Source organism: Argiope bruennichi, chromosome 6, assembly GCF_947563725.1.
Source record: "Argiope bruennichi chromosome 6, qqArgBrue1.1, whole genome shotgun sequence".
Taxonomy (NCBI): Eukaryota; Metazoa; Arthropoda; class Arachnida; order Araneae; family Araneidae; genus Argiope; species Argiope bruennichi.
Genome location: NC_079156.1, coordinates 113,228,979 through 113,253,511, shown reverse-complemented (window position 1 = coordinate 113,253,511; position 24,533 = coordinate 113,228,979). Strand labels below are relative to the sequence as shown.

The following is a 24,533-nucleotide window of genomic DNA, read 5'->3' as shown; positions in this document are numbered from 1 at the left end:
AGAAAAAAATTAATGTCCTTTAATTTAAATGCAATGCTTTAGTGTTTCCTAATTGTCTAATGATCCAGAAATAATCGATTGTAAGTTATTAGATCATAATTATTTTGAAAAAATAAGCATTTAAATTGTTATTTTTCCTTCAATAATGCATTTTTTATTATTCTTAGTTAGATTATTTTTTTTACAAATTTTTGATTAAATACACAGCTATCTTTCTTTTCGTAATAAATGGAGAATAATAATACTATGGAATGCATCTATGAAGCCTTGTCTTAGCCTAGCACTGCATGTAAAATTATTTTCAAAACAGTTAATAATATGCAATAGTTTTCTTAGTAAAAAATGTTATTCTTTTATCTACAGATATAAGAATGAAATTTTCTACAAATGTCATTCATTACTTTTGGAAAATTTGATTTTCCGTTTGAATTATACAGTGTGTTTGTGTAACTTGCTTATCTTGCATTCAATATATTGTTTCTATCTTTTCCGTTCTTACTTTTTTTAATTTATTGTAAAAATTTATTTAATCCAGCACCAAATTTACAGTTCTTTTAACATAATATAAAATGCAATTTATTTCCTTGTGTTTATAATGCTTTCTTTACAAATATTAAATTCGGCATAAAGATCTTTTCATATTATAGTTCAATTCTTGTATCTTTTAGATAAAATAATACGTCTATTGAAGTCAAGAAACGTTTTTCATCATCGTTAAGGTTGTTAATTGCTTTTATTTATTATTAATAATTTAAAAAAACAGTTTTAAAAAGTTTTTTCATTTTGAAATTATTTTGTTATTTTCTCAACTCTCCTTTTAAAGTTTTGCTAAGATATCATCTGTTTCCTTTTTGCGATTCTGAATTACGTATTTTTATTAATTAACTTATAGCTTCTAATTGTGGTAACGTTTCAAAAACTCACTACCACTTTAAATACAAATTATAGGAGAAAATATTAAAAAGATATCAACGCCAATTCAATTTCTTTTCAATTATATGGAAAAGAAATTCTATAAAAAATATATTATATTGAATCATATTGAAAGCCACATTCTATAAAAATCAGTATTTCTATTATTGATAATTGATATTTATATAATCAAATTAAAGCACTATTCTACAAAAGTGATTCACAGCATGAAAAAAATTAATTGATATGAACCTTTTATAAATATGGTAAAAAATTTTGTAGGAAAATCTGAAAATTGTGGTTCAAGTTGATTTCAAAGAGTGTTTCTTCCCTAAGTTACACTGTTGTATTACTTTTAAAAAGTTTGCACTTTCAAAGCATTTTTTTATTAACTTTGCTTTTTTCATATTCATGCCATCAACTTTTGTTGTGAATTATTTATAAAAACTCGAAAACTATTTCTTCTCAAAATAACAGGTCAATTAAAATTCGTGTTTTATGAGTACTTGGGATTATTCTTAATTTGTTTATAATTGGAACTAAATTTATCGATGAATTTATAGATTAAAAGGCTGAAGATTTCCAAAATAAAAAAAGAAACATTTTACGATTTGTATGTATCATTAATTTTCAAAAGCCTTAATGTTTTCAATTATGAACCGTTAATTTTAATCTCGAAATTTTGTTTTTATAAAGATATCCATATTAAACAATAATTTTTCAGTTATAAATATTTAGTTTAGGGTATCTAGATCTAAACAAATGTAGTATTTTAATGTTTGTTACTTCTAATTCTAAATTCCGTTTGCGATTTATTTTTATTGTTAAATATTAGTTGTTCCCTGATCGTTGGTAGTGATAGCTTTTAAAATAAGTTCATAATATTTAGAGTCAAAGAATGGAGAGTTTTACTTTTCATTTTCCATTATAAATGGATTTGGAAAATAGTTTTTAAACAGAAAGACAAATACTTTTATAAAGGTTTATTATTTTAACAATTTCATACCGTTATTTTCCAAAACTCTCAAACAAAATTTGTGATTGTTAAAATTAAACACGATTTTTATAATATGAAAGAATTTCATGTTTATATTTTAGGTTATTGTTTTTTAATTTAATATTATTTCCGTGTGCTATTATAATTATAAGCAGATATTATGCAAATGAGCTCAAGTTACAGTTAAATAATTACATAAGAGAGCACTGTGTCAATAATATCTAAAAACTATGAAGAAGGAAGAAAAATGAACCAGATTTTCTTGTTTGTTTAAAAAGGATATCATTTAATTTGTTCTTTAACTTTTTAAATAACTTTACTTTTAATATTCAAAGAATTTATTATATTATATTGAAAACTGAGTAACAGAATTTTATGATCATAAAACTTGATACTGATATGATACACTGATTACCAAGGGAAGTTCTAATAAAAAATTCTAAACTTATTTTTGCGAAATTCCCAAAATTATATCAAAATAATTTTTATTTTATAAAAATTTATTTTATATATGTAAATAACATATTTTTTTCGTATAATTTTCTTTTATCTGCAAGAACTTTATTTTTTATTTTTATTTATTTATTTCATTTTTTTCATCATATCAATTTTTTCCCCTAACCCTAAAATTTTAGCAGAATTTTTCTACTTAAAAAAAAAGAGTTATCCATTTCTGAAAAATGTAAAAATGGTTACTATGGTTACAGCAGTGAAACTGCATATGTTGTTTCTCTATGTTAAAATTTATCGAAACTTCTTATTCAAGAGTTTCCTCGCAAGAACTTTAAAGAACACACGCAAATGAAGTCCGAATTTTTAAGAATACTTTATCCAATTAACTACAATGGCACGACTTTTAAAAAAATGGTCAAAAGCAAAAACAAAATGAAAAATAGAACTTCCTTCAGAAGGTAAACAAAATACATTACAGTATCAGCTGTATTTGCACACGCATGGGTTCGTGTTCAAAATCATTTGGTACAAACGCTAATGTATTCCCAATTAATGTAACGCCAAGATAAAGTAATGTATTCTCGCACTTCTGTTTTTAAGGTTTCCCCTTTGACGTTAAAAGTTAAAAATAGGGACACCCCTTTTCGTTAAAAATTATAGATTATTTGCTGTTATTAATATTTTTGTGTCATCTTTGAAGGTGAATACCAGTTTAAAAATGACCACAAAAAGTCAATAATCAGCAAAAAAATTTAATTTCATTATTTTCCGTTAATAGTTTGAAAGCTAATTGTTTTACTCCCAGTATTTTGAAATACAAAATAAGCGATATTTCTTTTTCATAAATGAAAGTAAAATAAAAATTTGCAAGTTGAGTAACCTTAGAACAAATAGCAATGAAATTTGACAATTATGTTATTAATATATGCAGGCATCAAATTATTTTTCTAAATCTAACACCAGTAACTGTTTTTGAGTGAAATTAGCTGAAGCATCGATAGCGCAATATGCAGTACGAAATGACATTAGTTAAAAATATTTGAAAGCCATTATAAAAAAAAAGACTAAATATTTTATGTGAAATTTGATTAATTATTACCTTACATTACTAATTCTAATATATCGGTGAGAATAATTTGAAAGTGAAACTAAAATGTCTTTAATATCGAAAACAAAATTAGATACTAATGTTTTTCATAATATTTCAAACATGCATATATTCAATGATAATATTATACATACAATATATATTAAATGAGCAGTTTTTACGTAAAAAGTAGATGTTTAAGTATAAGATCCTATAATTCAAAAAAAATTCTCTTTTATCGTTTTTTAATATTTTATTTATTTTTCAAAATCTATATCTATACTTATAATAAAGCTCAATGTGTGTGTGTGTGTGTGTGTTGGCGCTCTACAGGCCAGGTCATTTGACATACAGCTATCAAATTTGGTACATGTATACCTTAGAGGTCGGGAATGTGCACCTGGGGTACCTTTTTTTGAAATTTGAATTAGAATTTTAATTATTAATTAAAAACTAACTTTCCCGCCAAAAAAATCTTCCATTTTCCCCACCGCCAACTTTTCCGCCAAAAAAATCTTCCATTTTCGCCACCGCCAAATGAATAAGGCTTCCGGGTTTTTTTTCTCCCAACAGTAATGAGGCTAGGGTTAGTATTTTTCGGCGGATTATTTCAAACGATTCTGTTTATTTTCTTAATGTTTGATGCATTTAAAATTAAACGTTGTTAATTAATCGATCCTTCAGATTCATTCTGAAGTACTTTTGAATTAAAATAAAACAGAATAAAGGAAATTAAAAATTTCTAATCCGCATAGCGTTACCCCAACTGGCGTAGAAAAAAATCACGTATTTGCGTTACGTAACTGGCGTTGAAAATTCACGCATGCGCTTTGTGTTCTAAATTCCGCATTGTGTACAAATTATTATCAACGAATGCGGACTGGATTTAAATTTTTTTTAGGTTCGTTGCATGTTTTCGTAATTAAAATGTATTTATGTTAGTTATATATTTTTTGTATATTCTTATAGTTTTAAGTGCATCGTTTTTTAAGTAGTTTTTTTAAAACCTGTTTTAAACCGTCTATTTTAAACGATTCGTTTCATTTTCTTAGTGTTTGATGCATTTAAATTTAAACATTGTTAATGAATCGATCTGCTCATGATGAATCTAAGAAAATTTTGTTGACAAATTCTTGAGATAATACGTAAATTGAAAAAGATATTCTTTAGTGTCCATAAAGTTTAAACTCTGAGTGACTCTATTTTCATTAATCAGATTATAAAAAAATTCTTTGTTTCGGTAAAAAATATTATTATATTAATTGCAGATTAATTCTTTCCACTTTAATTTAAAACATAAATTCTACGGGTGCTAACAGAAAATTAGAGAGATACATATTACGTTATGACTGAAGGCCTTTATAATATTATGAGTGAATTATATGACTATCAAAATTTGAAGTTTTAAAATATTTTGATGAAGAAGCTATTAAAGTAGGAATTGCATAAAATATTTAAATATAAAAATTTTAACGAGCATTAAGATTTGGGAACCGGTTGGTCGACAAATTCTTGAGATATTACATAAATTAAGAAACATATTTTTTAGTTCCCATAAGGTTTAAATGCTCAGTGACTCTGTTTTCGTTAATCATGTTATTAAAAAAATTAACATTTATTGACGAACACGAACACACTGATATTCACCGTTACTCTGATTAGATGTTATAAAATCTGAATAGATAAACATAAACGTGTAAACAGCTGTGCGCCGGTTTCTATGGCAACACAGCTGGAAAGGGAAAAGAAGTTTCAGAAGAAAATTCACGCATGCGCATTGTTCTGATTGTTGTCATGGCAACCACTTTCAACAGATGATTTAAATTATTTTTAGGTTAGTTACATGCTTTTGTAAGTAAATTGTATTTATGTTAGTTATATATTTTTTGTATATGCTTATAGTTTTAAGTACATCATTTTTAAGTAGTTTTTTTTAAACCTGTTTTCAATGATTTAAATTATTTTTAGGTTAGTTGCATGCTTTTGTAATTAAATTGTATTTATGTTAGTTATATATTTTTTTGTATATGCTTATAGTTTTAAGTACATCGTTTTTAAGTAGTTTTTTTAAACCTGTTTTAGACCTATTATTTTAAACGATTCATTTTATTTTCTTAGTGTTTAATGCATTTAAAATGAAACATTGTTCATTAATCGATCTGTTCATGATGAGTCTGAGAAAATTTTGTTGACAAATTCTTGAGATATTACATAAATTAAGAAAGATATTCTTTAGTGCCCATAAAGTTTAAACTCTCAGTGATTCTATTATCAGTAATCATATTATTAAAAAAAATGCTTTGTTTCAGTAAAAAATATTATTATATTAATTGCAGATGAATCATTTACACTTTAATTTAAAGCATAAATTCTACGAGGGGTAACAGAAAATGAGAGAGATACATATCACGTTATGACTGAAGGGCTTTATAATATTATGAGTGAATTATATGACTATCAAAATTTGAAGTTTTAAAATATTTTGCTGAAGAATCTATTAAAGTTGGAATTGCATAAAATATTTAATTATTAAAATTTTAACGAACATTAAGATTGGCGAACCGGCTAGTCGCCAAAGGCGGCTAGTATATATATATAAGCAGAGCTTAAGCCAATAATTAAAATAATACTGTTTTATGTCTTGCAATTTGACGGATTGTGAATATCCAAGCAATTTAATTGAAATTAAATATAGTCAATATCCTCACCAAACCAGATAGACACCAAAAGTGACTAATCTATATCTATATCTATACTTATAATAAAGCTCAATGTGTGTGTGTGTGTGTGTGTGTGTGTGTGTGTGTGTGTGTGTGTGTGTGTGTTGGCGCTCTACAGGCCAGGTCATTTGACATACAGCTATCAAATTTGGTACATGTATACCTTGGAGGTCGGGAATGTGCACCTGGGGTTCCTTTTTTCGAATTTTTAATTAGAATTTTAATTATTAATTAAAAACTAACTTTTCCGCCAAAAAAATCTTCCATTTTCCCCACCGCCAACTTTTCCGCCAAAAAAAAATCTTCCATTTCCCCCACCGAAAAATGAGTAAGGCTTCAGTTTCTTTTTTCTCCCAACAGTCATGAGGCTAGGGTTAACATTTTTCGGCTGATTATTTTAAACGGTTCTGTTTATTTTCTTACTGTTTTATGCATTTTAAATTAAACATTGTTAATTTATCCATGTTTCAGATTCATTCTAAAGTACTTTTGAATTAAAATAACACAAGGAAATTAAAATTGTATAATCTGCATAGCGTTACCCCAACTGGCGTAGAAAAATTCACGCATTTGCATTACCTAACTGGCGAAGAACATTCACGCATGCGCATTGCTCTGATTGTTGTCATGACAACCACTTTCAACGGATGACTTAAATCATTTTTAGGTTAGTTGCATGCTTTTGTAAGTAAATTGTATTTATGTTAGTTAAATATTTTTTGTATATGCTTATAGTTTTAAGTACATCGTTTTTTAAGTAGTTTTTTTAAACCTGTTTTAGACCGATTATTTTAAACGATTCATTTTATTTTCTTAGTGTTCCATGCATTTAAAATGAAACATTGTTCATTAATCGATCTGTTCATGATGAATCTGAGAAAATTTTGTTGACAAATTCTTGAGATATTGCATAAATTAAGAAACATATTCTTTAGTGCCCATAAAGTTTAAACGCTCAGTGACTCTATTATCAGTAACCATATTATTAAAAAATATACTTTGTTTCAGTAAAAAATATTATTATATTAATTTCAGATGAATCATTTACACTTTAATTTAAAGCATAAATTCTACGAGGGGTAACAGAAAATTAGAGAGATACATATCACGTTATGACTGAAGGCCTTTATAATATTATGAGTGAATTATATGACTATCAAAATTTGAAGTTTTAAAATATTTTGCTGAAGAATCTATTAAAGTTGGAATTGCATAAAATATTTAATTATTAAAATTTTAACGAACATTAAGATTGGCGAACCGGCCGGTCGCCAAAGGCGGCTAGTTAATAATATTGTTATAGAGGAAAAAAGATCTAAATTTATCTACAAGTTATATCACTACCTGAAATATGAATAGAAATGAAACAAGATTAAATATTTGAATTATAATCAGATAAATATTTCTATTTAAGTTCATATACATGAGTAAAATTTTTTTTAGTTAATACTTAAGAATTTTCTTTCATATTCTATTCAATTTTGCATATATATATATATATATATATATATATATATATATATATATATATATATATATATATATATATGGGTTATAACCATATTTTTGCAACGAAAAAAATATCTTTAACTTTATTTTTGTAGTAATAATAGAGTACTTTTAAAATCATCTTTAATTTTATTTTTTTCTATTTGTAGTTTTAATTATACATGCAGTCATAATACACTATTAAAGTTAATGAATTTTTAGATCACTTTTTCTCAAATTGAAAGATGGTGTTTCTCATATTAAATAAATAAAATTAAACGACTTATTGACAAATAGATTGAAAAAAATATATAAAAAAATATTACGTTTATATTGTTTTTATAAGAAATACACAAACGTACAAATTTTTTTACTTTAAAACATGAAGAAAGGAATGAAAAATTTATCGTAAATATTCCATTTCCACAAACATCAAACATGCGAAGTTAAACAGAAGCGTGCAAGACAGAAGTACTGAATTCCGAACAGAAAAAAATTAATTAAATATTAAATTTTAATAATAAAATCGTGGAATTAGATCAAAATTTTTTCCTTCTCTATGAAGCAAGTAGAAAATTCTTAAGAGAATTTTATTTGCTTTAAAGTTCTATGAAGGAAATCTTAAGTATGTTATGCACTGCTTCGATCTGCGTTTTATCTCTCTCTAACATGGTAAAAGTACATAAAAGTAAGCAGAAACTTATATTCTATTTGAACGCTGTTGTAGACTTTCTTACATAAAATCGATACCACCCACGAAAAATTCTTTATTTTTTTAAGCGATGGTTTAAGATTAACTAAAGTATTCATATTTTATATGGCAAGCCTATTTATTTTGTCTTAAATCTGACATTACATAAAATAAAACTAAAAGATTTTTATGAATTATTAGCTGTTAAGCCATTGTAATTAACAGAGATGATTCAAAAGAACCTTTCTTTTTAGGTTTAATTATTTAATGTTACATAAAGCTAGAATTTAAAATATAATTTTATTTAAATCGCAGCTTTATTATAAAATATGAAATGATTCGAAATTTATAATTATTAGTTAAGTTTTATAAACTAATACATTGTTTTGCTTTTAGAATACTGTTTTTCTAAATTTGTAATCTCTTCTTTAGATTCATGAAGTTTAAGAAACTAGTACAAAATCAAAGTATTTTTTGGAAAATTGCAGTTTTATGGTAAAATAGTAAAACGTTTTCTGTTTTACTATCTATTAATATTATTATATAATTTTAATTATGATTATTTATTACTAAAATTCTAAATTACAAATCTTATATTCTGAAATATCGAAAACTATTACGCTTACATAATTAGAATTGTAAGGATTATTGAATTTATCGTTCTACTTAAAGCAAAACTGGTAAGAAAAAATATGTTTTTGATTAGTTTTCATTTAGTTGAAATATAAAATGCAGAAAAGTTATTAAATAAGAGTCAACAAATAGTGATTCACTTTAGAATCCGGAATTCGAGAGAAAACGATTTTTAAAAATGTCCATTTTGATTTTTTTTAACTTGCATACGGTTTATTGTTTTAAAGAAAATTTTCAATTTTGGATGAAAATTTCAAAGAGAAAGAATTTTTCGATATTAAATTCTTCAATCTTGTCTTGAGCTAGAGCTGTTTATGCATTTCTAAGAACAATTTAATTTTAATGCCAATGTGCAGTATCCAAAAAAGAAATTTCTGAGCAAAGTAAATAATAATAAATTGGCATTCTTAATTGCAGCGTAAATCAAATTTAAAATATTTTTGTTAATGCTATGTACTATGCTATAATACAGATTTGTTTAATGCTCTCCTTTTATACAGACTAAACAGTCCATATATAAAACAAAATATAGCTGCAATTTATTGCTGGTTTTGCCACTGGAAGCAAAATAACTGAAAATTAAAACTATTTTGAAGAGAAAAATTTAATCTGACGAAAATAATTTTAAATTTATATTTTTTTTAATTTAGGAAGCCATCAAGAACAAGTTATGTAAAATGCTTAATTGAAAATCTTAACATTAATAACACCGGCGTATTAATTGATCAATAACTATTTTTAAATCGCTTTGAAATTCAAAGAATAATCTTTCAAGAGATACTATTATTTTCGGATAAATTTTTCTCCATTTAATTTTAAATGTATTCTTTAGGATATTTTGAAACAGTACTTTTCTATTGCTTTAATTACTGAGCTTATTTTTTGCTTTTTTTGCTTTCAGGTTGAATATGATAAAAAATTCAACAAATTACAAATTCCTTAAGAATTATTAACTTGCAATTACTGAAAGCATGTTACTGAAATATTAAACTAGTAAAAACAAATTTTTATAATGTAAGTTTTGTTTGCTACTAGTTAATTTTTAATTTGAATAGTTTTGTAATATGCAATGCTCGATATTTTAACATTTTCAGAGAACTTAAGAGTTAAATTTATTCAAATTTATTGATGCCACTTAATAAGATAAACATAAGTAGTTCTATTTTTTTTTTTTGTCTGAAAATATTACTTTAACTTAAATTAGGGCTACAAATTCTAACCTCAAACAAATAATTTCTTTTTATTTAAGAAATATTAACTACAAATCAAATATTTTTTCATATATGATAATGATTTCATGGAATATGGAATAATAAGCGGTTTTTAAAATGCATCTTTTATGAAAAATATTTGAACAGAAAGACTTCTCTGAATAAAGTCTTGAAAGAAGATTTCCACTCTTTAATAGAATATAAATGAGTAATTCAATATTCATTTGTATGCATAATATTTGTTATGTTAAATATTAAATTTATCTTATTCTAAAACCTTTTGAATTTCGATTAAAAATCAAACATTTTATTTTCAGGATTTAATTTTTGGCATTCATTAAAAAAATTTCTAAAAAATTTCAAAATCAATAATTGATTTTAAAATGAATTCATCTATAAGCAGGTTATTTCTTGGAAATAGTTCGAGATGGAAAACTCTATGCTGATACGATTCCTTTTATGGTATCATTGTTTCCCGCTGTAACGGGAAACCTTAAATTTTATTTCTTAAAAGCAGTTCTTTATAGCACTTTCTGTTAAAATAATTATAATCTAAAACTGTTGAAAAAATTCCTTTCATTCATTCAAAATTATTAAAATCCCAAATCTTTTACCATTAGCATACCGGTTTTTTGTTGTTGTTGTTTCCTTTTCTCTTATAGCAAATACATATTATGAGTGAAAAGTATTTTACATCCAAAACTATTATGGCCCGTGTTTCTGTCCCAAGCAACGAATAACTCAATGATAATAATCGGATAATATTTGGCACATATTTTGTGGTCAAAGCTGTGGAACACTATTAAGTTTTGAACAAGTCTGTTAAAGAATCGGCTATATGTGTCTCTCTAATATATATATATATATATATATATATATATATATATATATATATAATATGTAAGGACGATAACTCAAAAATTGCGATATATTATATTACTGAACATGTGGTCTTAACTCCAAAATTATAAATCTTTCTCACATTATCAACCCAATCGGTCAAAGAGGAGCGGTACAAAATACACTTCTTCGCTGAACTACGAACTTTTAAAATATGGTATAAAAATATTCCATAAAAAAGCCAAAAAGATGATATTCTTACTACTATTCTTTCTGAATTTATTTTAAATCATAAAAAGAAATTAGAAAGAAACACATTATATAAATGATGATTTTCATTAAGTTTTCCTCTGTTCTCTAAATGTATCTGTCATTGATGTCATTGTAACGTGTATGATACATACTCGAGAAACTAAAGGATGTAAAGGATAAAGAATTCGTGGGAAATTTTTTAATGATTTGCTACTGCTTGCAGTAGTCCTTCTCCTTCAGAAAGACTCTCCTTCAAAAAGAAAGGAATCGTTTTTAAGATAGCTGTTCTGCTTTAAATGTAAAAGAGAGGCAAAGTAAGTATAAATAATGCATAAAAGTTAAAGAAAAAAATTTCATTGCTACAGACAAAAAATGCATCAGAATATGAAAATATTATTGTAGGATAATGAAACGAATAATTTTTTATACATAAATATCAATGGTAAGCCCTTTCACTGGGCCTCAGTTACTGTTTCAACCACAATAAAGAGACATATCGTGCAATACAAAGGTGTTAATACTGGCGTGATTCGACTTTAAAAGAAAGAAGAAAAAATGAAAAAGAAACAAACCAGAAAGTCACATGATAAGTCACAAAGAAAGTTATGGTCCCAAAATTTTATATCATGCTTACCAAAATGGCAATCAGTGATATTTAGCGGTTTAAAAAATGTAATTTGAACGATCTAGCTGATTGGACATCCTACTGGCACGACTTGCACAAGCAACTTTTTAGGGTTTTTTAGTAGTGTTGTTTTGGGCAATCTCTTACTACAATGGACAGGCATCTCTGCATTTACAAGTACTGGACAAATATCATGATATTATACTGAGACACTGAAGGAGAACCTGTTGCCACTAGTTGAGTTTCTAAATGACTCTGAGTTGGCACAACCAAGCCAGTCAATGAATGCTTCTAGTTCCACTGCAAACAACACAAACGTTTGGTTTAATTCTCAGGATAGAAAAGTTCTCGAATGGCTAGCGGGTATGTTAGATCTTAATTCAATAGAGAATTTTTGGGGAATTATGTATCACTAAATTTACAACAGTTGTAGACAATATTCTTCTGTGAACGACTCAAGATATTTATTACGGATATCTCATAAGAAATCGTACCCTAAATCATGCAAGACTAAGTTTCTCCGCTGGAGACTCGCATGTTTGAACAAATCCACAAGAATGAATGGGCAATCAGGCTTTAAATCCTGTTCATTTTAACTGAATTTTATTTTTACCTCAACTTTCAAGGAAGTGTTAATTAATTTTTTTATTTCTGAATAATTTGGAATATGCTTATATAAATTTTTATTGATATAACACGGATTTATGGATTCCTTAAATTATTTTTTACCAATTTCCTTTATCTTTCGCATTTTTAACTGTGTTACTACATCTGTTTCTCTAAATTCAATATTCTTTTGGACATTTACGAAATAAATTATCATTCTTCAGTAAATTCTTTATTTAGTTTATCCGCATTCTTTTATAAAAGATTGAATGTGGATTCTGTTTCTAAACAGAAAATACAGAAAGCGAAAGCGAAAGGGAGTGAAATATGCCACTGCTGGAACAAAAAATTTTAACCCCTCTTCCAAAGTGGCTTTTTCCTCGTAGGTACGATTTCTCTGAAGTAAAAGCTTTTTTCTACCTACTAGGAACTTCTTTCTCCACAAAAAAGCATGGATTTCCTTAGAATAATATCGGAACACAATGTCTATATGAATAAATATAGCTCTCTTCCAGAATTGTGAATCGAGTTCGCCCAGAATTCTGAAGCTTTACGTTTTATTCGCGCTACTACCTGTAGATAAATTATATATTAATATGAAAGAAGAAGACATTCTTGTCTCTTGTTTCAAAAGATATACATATTGCAGTCAATAACTTTTTTTCGAACTTGAAGTCCTTCCTTTTCTGAGACAGTTGTGGGATATAGAGTTCCACTATGTGGTGGATATTATCATATTTGTTTTCGTAAATATAATATAAATAAGATAGCAGAAAAACTATTAAACGTATTTATAATAGTTTTATATTACGTTTTAACTCATAAACTATAGTAATTTTTGAATAACTTATTAAATACGAAGACAAAAAGTATAAAAATAACATATCGACATACATTTTCAAATTTACTAAATGTCTTAGAAGATATTTGATAGTTTATAATTGCTTCTTTATTTTATTAGTCATATTAGTCTCAAAATAATTATTTCAAGTTAGCAACTTTTAGTTTCACGAAACGTTTAATTCGAAAGGTTTTTCTAGAAATGGAAATTTTTAATGATATGCTTGCTCTACACAAAATATAAATAGATGATAACAAAGCATTAGAGATATCCCCTAGACCTCTTATCTCCCAGATGCATTAAAACTATTTTCCAATATTAAAATGCCTTTTTAGTACAAATAAAAAAAGAAAATTGATATTATTTTAATCTTAAAAAAATCAATTTATTTTGCTTTAAAAATCTAATATTAATTTAATGCAATTACTTACACAATGGCCTAAAAAACGTTTTCCATGAATATTATTTATTTTGAACTTATAATAAGATAAAGTGTTAAAAGCGTCACCTTACGAAAGAGCTTGCTAATGAGAAATTAAGGCAAAGAGAAATTTTATAAACATGATTTAGTTTCAAAACTAGGGTTTCGACCTTTGTAATGTTTCTAATTGTTTCATGTATTCTAAATTTATTTAGAAAATGAAATAAAAATATATAATTGATTCGTATGTTATGAATATTTGAATTCAAAAATATTAATTTTCTTTTAATAATTCTTTTTGTGCTGAAATAACTTTTTTACTTTCAAGTAATGCGGTAAATAAAATTATTTTAATATTCCATCAATTCTAAGAAGTTTCTTCGATTAATACAAAAGCGAAAATTAAGAGTTTGAATTTGAAATTAAGACGAAGCATAAATGAATTCATACAGCATCTTTTTCACTTTGTAAGTATTTATAAATACATTTCTATTCCAAAACAACAAAACTTTTGTGTTTATCTGGAAATCGTTACACATTTGTCTGCTATGCACAAACAAATGATTCATCTGGTATGCATAATAAATAAAAAAGGTAAAATTAAAAATGAATGAAACACTCTTCTTTTGAAACATCGAAAATAACTATATTCCCTTGGAAGTTCCCCAATTTCAGGAATTTGCTGACAGAATAAACGAGTAAAAGAACTAGTGCAGTAACAAACTTTAAAAAATAAATTTGGCATTTTCAATTCATTTGATTGGTTGTTGCTGGCATCAGCTCTTTCTATTCCATTTTTTATGCAATAAGGAAGCATTTGCTGCTTTTAAATATTCACATAACATATATTTAAAGAATCTATAACGAATTTTATGCAAATTCTTGCGATTTTTAAAAATTAGAAAGGTTTTTTAAAAATTTTACTTCTAAAACTTTCTTTTGATTTTTTTTAGGAAGTAAGTCTACTGATTATTTATGAAGCAACATTTTCAATATTTTTCAGTTTTTAATATTTTTACCAAAAATAAAATTAAAATATAAAAAATCTTTCTTGTAGTCTGAAACAATACTTACAATCTTAAATCTAAATGAATGAAATGGATGACTCTAAATGAATGGGAGAAATGAATTGTCTCAAACGGTTAAATTTAATATATATTCAGTATTCAAAATTCAGTTACACATTTTGACTGAATAGCAAAATCTGGAGGAATGCTAAGGTTTAACAAAAAAGTTAATTTAACTTTTTAAGCATATTTTGAAATTATTTTATTGTTATTGTTCTCAAAAAGGCTGCATGAACTTATATCACACAAAAATAAAAGATTGGAAATATTCTGACTATAACACTTTGTAAGGATTTTTTTTTTCATTTTGCCATGAGTGTCATCAGTTTTTTTTATTAATTTATGTAATTAAAAGTTCATAATATCCTATTAAATATTGCATTGACTCTTTTTCTTTTTATATAGTACATTAAATGTATTTTTTAAAAATAATTCAATAGTTCTATTAATTACCTAGAGTAGGAATTTCCCTAAATACAATTTTCCAAATCGATTGTAGGAAAAAGTGAAAAATTTAAAATTAGAACAGCTTAGGAATTGTTAATGTCAGTGATCTTGAAGTGCCTTCACAATTCTTTTCAATAGAATAAATATAATTTCATTGCTCATATGTAATTTTAATTCAGTTATTTATATGTAATAAACTTTCATATACAATTCCTTTTGTAGTTTTTTTACAGTTTTATTTGCGTTTTATTCTGTAGTTTATTTCTTAGAATAATTACAGTTTTCTATACTTTACATTTACAAAACTTAATTTCATGAATTAATTTTTTTTTTATTTTACTTAATTTTTGAGCTTTATCCAATCATCTAAATAAACGCATATTCGAATCAGCTCAATCCTTATTAAATCTAGATAAGTGGAGTTTTGAAGCAAATAACTACATGTTTGAATATAATTTTGACTAATGAAAACTTTATTTAAAGAATATCCGATCCTCTCGAGAAAATGCTTGATTTATCATGAATAATACTGCCTAAGTCTTAATTATAAAGATTTATAGAATTTTGTTATTGTAATTCTAAAAAAAAAATATCGTAAATTTGAATTTTTAGTTTTTTTATATTTAATGAGATTACAATGAATCAATAATATGAAATAATTTAATACATTGAAATAAAATTGTTTGCCTTCAAAGTTACAAGAGTAATTAAAACAATATTTATTCAATAAAATAATTCATTTATTTAATTGCTCACAAATCTCTAACTTCGGTTTTCCTCCAAATCACTCACTAAAATTTTGAATTGAAAGTTAAAAAAGTGTTGTTATAATTTATTCGTTTTGCTACTTTGATGTTCGACTAAAAAGAAAAAAATTTCCAATGAATTAGCAGTTTTCGAAATATTAATTCACGTCTAAGCATTATAAACTTTTTACCAATTACTTTATAATTAAAAGTTAATTGATTAATATTAAATTCATATAACGTACTCACCTCTCAAATTTTTTTTCGGTATATTGGGAAAAATATTCTTATTAAGAAAATTAAAAAATGCAAATCTCTTAAAATTCTATTTCAGTCAATTAGAAAGAACTTCTTTTAACCATTTTGCTATTAAGGACATGAAAACTTGTTCTTGTGTCAAAATTACATTGATTCAATAAATATACTCAAACAGAATTGTTGAATCAAAATATCTGGACATAATTTTTAAACTTTTATATACTGAAATAAATTTTTTAATCTGAAACTTGATCCATTTTTCCCTTTTAAAATAAATGTAGACAAATAGATTAAAATATATGATGGAAAATTAGTTGTCACGTTCTATTTGAAAAATGCTTGAAAATTTGACATTTTTTTCTCTTTTATGTAAATTTAAAAAAGAGGAATTTATTCTGATAAAGTTTTAATCAGTATTATTAATATCATGCCTTGCGTCTCAGACTCCAAAATGCAAAACAATTTCAACATTTTTGCCGAAATTCAAAATTACAAAAATAAGCTGTAGAGAGTAATTCTCATATATTTTCCCCAATAATCTTAGACAGTACATTCTCATAATAGAAGACAGGGATATAAATATAAATATCCATTATCTCTTTTCAATTTTATGGAAATCATAAAAAATCGTTTGCTACTGCAGTATATGAATATAACTGTAAAGATATTAAAATAGCAATCATCAATTTTTACAATAATGTTCATTTTCTATTTCACAAATTAATGACCATTTGAAACGGAAAAGTAACTCTCTGATGAATAAAAATATTAAAAAAATAGGAAAGATTATGTTTTTTAATTAATTCAATTATTTTTATGAAATTATTTTATTAAATCAACAGAAACAAAGTTTCATTTTCTGCCACTAATAATTTAATCCGGAATTTAAAATGAATCTCTTGATTAATCGTTTTCTTTCTTGATGTTGCCAGAACAAAAACCATGCGATTTGTTAAAATAATCTTGTTAGAAAAGAAGATTAAAGCAAAATATATAAATATATTAGTTTCCTAATTAACTTTTGTTTTTGATAAAGAATATAAAATAAAAACATTGTGTTATCAAAACAAAAAATAATTCCAGTAATATTTTATTCAATTCATCATAGATTCCATTCAAAGAGGAATTAAATTCATTTCGATTTTAACTTTTATTACTGATAAATTTATGTAGTGGCTTAATTAAAGTAAAGGATGTCCGTACGGAGTTTCGTATCACATAAGTAAGAGTATGAAGTTTCTGTAAATTTAAATATTTTATGAGCCCAAAAAATGCACGCTTATAATCGTAAAATGCTAATAAAGATGGAATTTTTTATAAGTTCATTTTATTCAAATAGAGTTGAAATAATATTATTCCATCGCTCTCTAGAACTTCTATCATTCTAAATTCTCGGTTAGATTTAAATTTGTGGGAAAATATTGTAAAATTTTCTATCATATTTTTAACCATACCGATGAAATATAGTATCTGAACTAGAAGAATTGTGAATGGATTTATAAAAAAAATTTACAGAAGAAAATGAGCATTAATGTTTTGTAAAGTGGCATCAATTTCACTACAATCCTACTCAACCAGGTGCAAACATTTTTCTTATCTAATTTTACTGGTCTCGTGAAGTTTTAGTTACAAGTTTTAAAAATCAGTTCTTAGAGATCGTCCCGAATTTCTTTTTTACCTTTTTAAATGTACGGTTCAAAAAAATTAATAAAACAGCTCAGTTTTAATAAATATTTTACTAATATAATGTTACTGAACTTTCATTTGAAATTTAGAATTCCAAAATATATATAAATAACATGAACAAAATGAAAACATATTAATTTAAGCTATTCCTAAAAGCATATTGCTAATGATTTCAAGAAATGGATTAATAATAGATATTTCAGAAAAATATTTTGCTTCAACAAGAGTTACTCTTACATCCATCTTTCTGGTAATGATTCTCCAGATGATTCATTGCAAGAACTTAATAAATATCTTGCGCATCTATTGTTCTATATGCCATTTTTCTTGTCTATAATAATTTGTGAGCTTTCCAAAAGATCAGATATTTCATCATTTATTTGTTTCGAAATCTATGGTAAAAACTAAAAATTGAATTAATTAGCATTATTTTAAATATTAATCCAAATAATTAACCTTGTGGAATATAAATATAATGTGAAATATAATATGGAATATAAAATCATAATAAAATGGTGAAAGAAGTTGGTCATTTATTTCTATATTATGTTTTGCGATACAGATAAAAGGGGTAATAATTATTTCCTTTAAAAAATCGAAATTAAAAAAGGTTTCTTGTAGAAAGTTTTTGTTCGAAAAACAAGTAAATAAATCTATTGAGGATTTCTAATTCTTCTATTTCAACTTAGATGCATAACAATTATTCATTTATACATTAAAATGTGCATAGTCGGTTACTTAAAATTTTCTGAGATTCTGCAGTTATTATTATTTTTTATTTGGAAAAAAATTGAAATTGTAAACCTAAAGTTGGAAAGGGTAAGTGTTATATTATTATCATTTTTAGTTCACTATTGTGATTAACAATTATAGGCACATCAAAAATACTTCATCAGAGTTTGTTTTTTAAAAAACGTTAAAAAAAATATTGTAATTGTTGCTTCTGTTTCTACTGATAGTAATTTCTTCAATATATTGCTTAAATGTTATCTAATTCGACTGACGAATTAAATGCTTCATCTTATAACCAGCAAAATGAAAGCGTAGCAAATGTTAACCGTCAAACATATCTAGGAAGTTAAAGTCAACAAAAGATTTTTATATATAAGAATAATTTTAAAATTTTCTTCAAATATGTTACACTCAATTACAAAATGCAGATAATTCGTTTTTTATATCAAGATCTCTTATTAACTTTCTACATAAGACTCACTATATCGCGACTAATTCATTCCATTTGAACTTCTCAAAGCAAGCTCATACTCTTATGTATATTTTTAAAAAATGATGGAAAAATTTGAGCTATGCGATGAATTATTGTTTAAATATAAAATTATTATTAGATTTATATATTTATTATTGTAAATTAATATATAAATCGTTTGTAAAAAGTTCTAGATTGAGATTCTAATTTTTTTCTCATATTATTTGAATATACTATTTCGACTACACATTTTCTAAAAAGGTTGACTACAGATTTACTGACTGATTTTGTAACAACGACAAAAAAATGAAGGAAAAAAAGCATTTTTCTTTTTGTTTGTTAAACCTATAATCTTGTCTCTAAAAGAATATAAAATCTGATTACACCTCCCTTAAATCTTGCTTTTATAATTCTTTATTGTTAAATTTCTAAATATTCATAGGATGATATCAATAAAAAGTATGATCGAAATGGTATATTATTTAGCAACCCGAATGCTCATAAAGAACGAATAAATATTCTAATGTTAAAACTCCACGATTACATTCAAAAACCGTACTTATTTATGTTAATTAGATTTATAAACTCTTGATTTGTAAAAAGCTTATAATTTAACTATATTTCTCAAATCTTTCATATTTTTCTAAAAAAAATTTTTAAATCATACCGATAATAATATGAATGAAAAGGTATCAGAATAAGATTTTTTTAGAATTCAATACTTATAAATAACATTTTACCACTTTGATGGGAAAAGTTTTCGATATATATCAAAGATCATAAGTAAAATATTTTAAAACGACTGTAAAAAATTAATTCATTATTTTTAATAAAATTTTAAAAAGAAAAAAAATTAATAATTTTTTATTATTATTATGCAGCATTGACATGATTTAATGAGACATTGGTTTAACAAAAAGATAGCTAAATGTGTTATAAATACATTTAAAACATATATATGTAATTTTGAAATCGGGAGAACAAGTAATTTATGCAAACTAAATGGATTTAAATAAAATTTAATTTCAAAAAAATCATATGCATATATACAAAAGTTGCTTGTCAATTATATTATTTTTTTTTTCAGTTTATGTATAATTTTAAGTGCAATTCTTTATAGATGATGTTTTTATAGCAATTTCTCAATCAAATCAACAGACCATATTGATATAATTCGAGTATTAAATTTATTTCCTTCATTATTTTGCTAGTAATGTACTTTTACTTTCTGATTCATAAAAGTCTCTAAATTCATTTTTCTAAATAACTTCATTAAAATCAACTTTTGGGTTGCTTACAAGATTTTAATTCTTAAAACCTTTTTGTATTTTGTAAATCTTCAGTTAATTATATTAATTTACATATAATATGTTTTTTTTTCAATTATTTACACAATTTGCTTTCATGCTGTTTTCCTTTCATCCTATCGCATCCGCCTATGCAGAAATAGGAATTTCAAATATTCAGTACTATTTGGCCAGAGGCATTATTATAGCACTTCATAAAAACATCAGTCGCATTTGGTTGAAAAATATTTGAATTCGCTCAAGAACTTTACACTTGAAAAATGATTAAAAAAACAAAGATTCTTACATAAAAAACAAGAACTTGAAAGAGAATGATGGGTTGAAAAAATATCGAAATTGGTCGTGAACACGTTTAAAAAAATGCATCACTTAAGTATAGAAAAGCTATTGAAGAACAGTCTTTTTTTAAAAGAGCAAAAAAATGGAATATAAGATTAATCAAAAGGCGGAAGTGCACTCAAAAATTTTCAGATTTATAGTTTACAAAGCAGCGTCTTGTTAGTAACATAAAACGCCATCTGACATGAAATATCTTCAGAGATAACGCATCCATCTTTAGTTTAACAGCTTCGAATTTGAATTCTTTGGATTGGATCGTTTTTAACATATCTCTATATTTTGAGTTATTTATCGTTTGGTTATTTATGATTTATCTCAAAGAAGATTTTAAATCAAACGAAAAACTCGAAATGATAGAGTAAATTTATTTACTCTGAACTTTGAGAGCCTCTATCAGTCTTTTAGATCATTCAGTTACTGCTATTTTTATATGGAATACTGAATTTAGAGGAATTGCAATAAACGTCTTCATATAACTTGAGCCATTTTCTACTGCTTATTTACCACTTTAATTAAAATAAAAAAATATTTTATTTAATTCATTCGGATTCAATGAGGATGTTTATTCCATTGTGGATATTTATTTAATTCATATGAGAATTAGAATATCATTGAATTCCAACTGATTCGTTTGATTTAAAATTGGAATTTTTTTAAATTCTAATATTTTTTCATTTCAGCTTAGAGTCCATATTGAAAAATAATGGATTCTTTAAATAAAGGCGGATTTATCAAATTTTCTGAATTTATCGAACTTTTTAAATTCATTTCAAATTAGATAAGGGCATTCCAGATGCAATATTACTTCTGCAGTATCAGTTATAGGACAAAATAAAATTTCGGAAAAATTTTCAGACTTGCATGTCTAGAAATATTTTTTCAAATAAAATAGCTTTGCATCTTCTAAAATTTTTGAAATTGTTTTATTCTCTAAATTTGCATTAAAATGAATTTAAAATTTTTATTTCTATGATTTTTCATGTTAGTAATTACTTTTACGAAGAACTCAATAAACTGCCATTTTTATTAGTGTTAAAATTAAAATATAAAAATTATTATAGTTTAAACTCTGTTTAAAATGCTCTATTTATTTAATTAGATAAAATATTGTATTTCACATCATGATATGAAATAATTTATTTGATTGACCCATTAAAAAGTAGTTTGCTTTTTTCAAAAAATACATATTTTTAATTTACTTCAAATTCTTGGCGTTAAAAATTTCTAATGAAAGTTATATTGCAACAACATTATTTAAAAAATTAATAACGCTCAAACTTTGCTTTAAATGGAACAGTTTTAATAAGCAAAGAATAACTTGAAAATTTTTCGTATTAAAAAAAAGATTTATCATGCTTCATATAAAAAATTAATTTTATAATTCCCATATTAATAAAATCGTTTGAAAATAAGTTAGCAACTGGTTTGAAAATCTTCTTTGAAAATTAGAATTTACGCCGGAGAAGATATTAATTTTATAATTTCTGTATTAATAAAATCGTTTACTCTTTGAAAATGAATTAGCAATTAGTTCCAAAAATTTATTTTAAGAATTAGAATTTATTCCAGATGAGATTTTATTAAATGTTAGCATAAATCCTTACCTCTACAGACAGCGGAGAATTTTCTTCGTTTTCGTGAGGATGACCGCTCGTAGCCCAGGAGCTGTGAATGGTCGGATTGTTTCTCCAAAATCAACTTTTATCTCTCGCGCACGCATCCCATTAGCATAGACCGAATGACGTCACGCTGCCGTACGCCAATTCCGATTGGCCAGTGTTGCCGCGTCCGCGCGTTTCCGTTGTTTTCAGCTCGCTTTCTTTTGTTCTATTTCAGCGAGAAATAATGATTAGGAAAGTAAGTTCTTGCAGCCTTTGATGCAGTGGTCAATAGTTAAATGTTTTTCTTACGTGAAAACTAAAATTAAACTTCGATTATTAGAGCAACAGTTTAGAATCCAATCAATAGGTACATTTACTCATATTCACTTCTAATTTAAATAACTTTATTCATAAAATATATTTGTTATATGTAAATATAATTCAAATTAGTAATATTAAAAACGAATGTGATGTGAAAAAGGATAAAATTCAGAATTATAGATATATTTTTATGACTAATATAATGGAAATATGCTTCTGCAAAAGATACCAATAAAAAAAAATTGAGACGAGAAAAACAGCATTGTATTCAAATACGTCAGCAATTTCCTTTGAATTTCTCAATTATTATATCTTTAATTCATTTTTTGTACATATTTTATTGTTTTAATAGACTTTTAATTAAATTTAGGCTTCAATATGGTAGGAATGTCATAATCAAAACTCTAAAAGATATTTTACATTCTACACCAAACGATAGGGCTTCAGATTTGATTCGTCTGTCTTTATATTACTTTTTTATTGAGAATATGATTTTATTTAACTTATTTTTAAAAATTTACTCCTATTTATAGAGAAGATATCATCTACATAAAAAATATATTTAACATCGTTGCTACATATTAGCGTATAAATGCTGTAATTAAAACGATGAGAAGTATTGTTATAAAATATACTTTAAAGTATTCTAAAAGTATTTATTAAAATTAGAAAAAAATGCCTACAAATAAAATTAATAACACTGGAAGCTCATATTAGGTAGATTCCTACAGGAAGACTTCCTATTGCAATGGTATTCTTGATAAGACTTTGGGAAAATTTCTTTAGTTCTTCACCGATCATGATCCCTAGAACCCAAAACCACCCTTCGTCCAACAGTTTATTTGCGTATAACGCTTTTCCCATGTTATCTTGTGAACAACATAACTAGAGTAACTTTGTTTGGATTTTAATTGGTTTGGAGTATGTTGTCAGAAATGTAAATATTTTGGACGAGTTCGTAAAGGATCCATCTAGTTCAAAAGGGTGGAAATGGTGGAGGTTGAAATTTTCATTTCGCTATAATTTTCTTAATATTAAAGATAGAAAAATAAACCCTCATAGCAGAATTAGCATCTCATTAAGACAAACAGCTTCTGTATTTAAAGTATTTCGATAACTGCAATATCTTAGAAGTTAGAGGCTGAGAAGTCATTGTCACGCCCTAATTTTCTTGCATCAACAATTTGTGTTGTCAATTCTGTTAATTTATGCCAATTATGTTGTAACTCAAATGTAAAAGGAATCTACTTTTGTCTTTCAGTTTGTTTTACATTTTATACCGCTGTAAAAATTATTTTGTGAAACAATACGCATCGAAGTTATTAAAGTAAATTTCATTGAAAAATACTGTCTTAGTAAGAGCCAGTTACCTAAAATTCAATTACATGCCAAGTTTGTTAGCTCTAAGTTCAAAGGTCCCTGCATTTAAAAACCTTTTTGTATCGCGTATTTTGATAATAGTATTCATCCAATGAACATTGCCATATTAATATATTATTAGAGACTGACCCTCTTCGGCTATCATATGGTTCGTAGATTATTAATTTAATATTTTATGTAACTTGTTGTGTAAATAGCTTCTTCAGCAAAATATTTTTATGCTTCAAATTTTTATATGTAACAAATATTATTATAAAAGTCTTAAGCCGATCTGTTTTTTGTATTATGTTTTTTTTTTTTTTTTTTTTGTCAATTTGCGTCAAATATGAGCTTTAAGTTGAAGAGGATGTGATTCAGATTCAATTAATATCAATTAATAATACAAAATATTTTTGATTGA

General features: G+C 25.3%; 1 protein-coding gene across 1 annotated transcript in view; it reads right to left on the bottom strand.

Annotated features, from left to right (window-relative positions):
• Positions 1 to 22,511, bottom strand: part of LOC129972185 (uncharacterized) — a 250,571-nt gene extending 228,060 nt beyond the window's left edge. Inside the window, exon 1 of the mRNA XM_056086215.1 lies at positions 22,436 to 22,511. The gene's annotated coding sequence lies outside the window, so the exon portion shown is untranslated. The remainder of the gene's footprint in view (positions 1 to 22,435) is intronic.
• Positions 22,512 to 24,533: the final 2,022 nt, after the last annotated feature.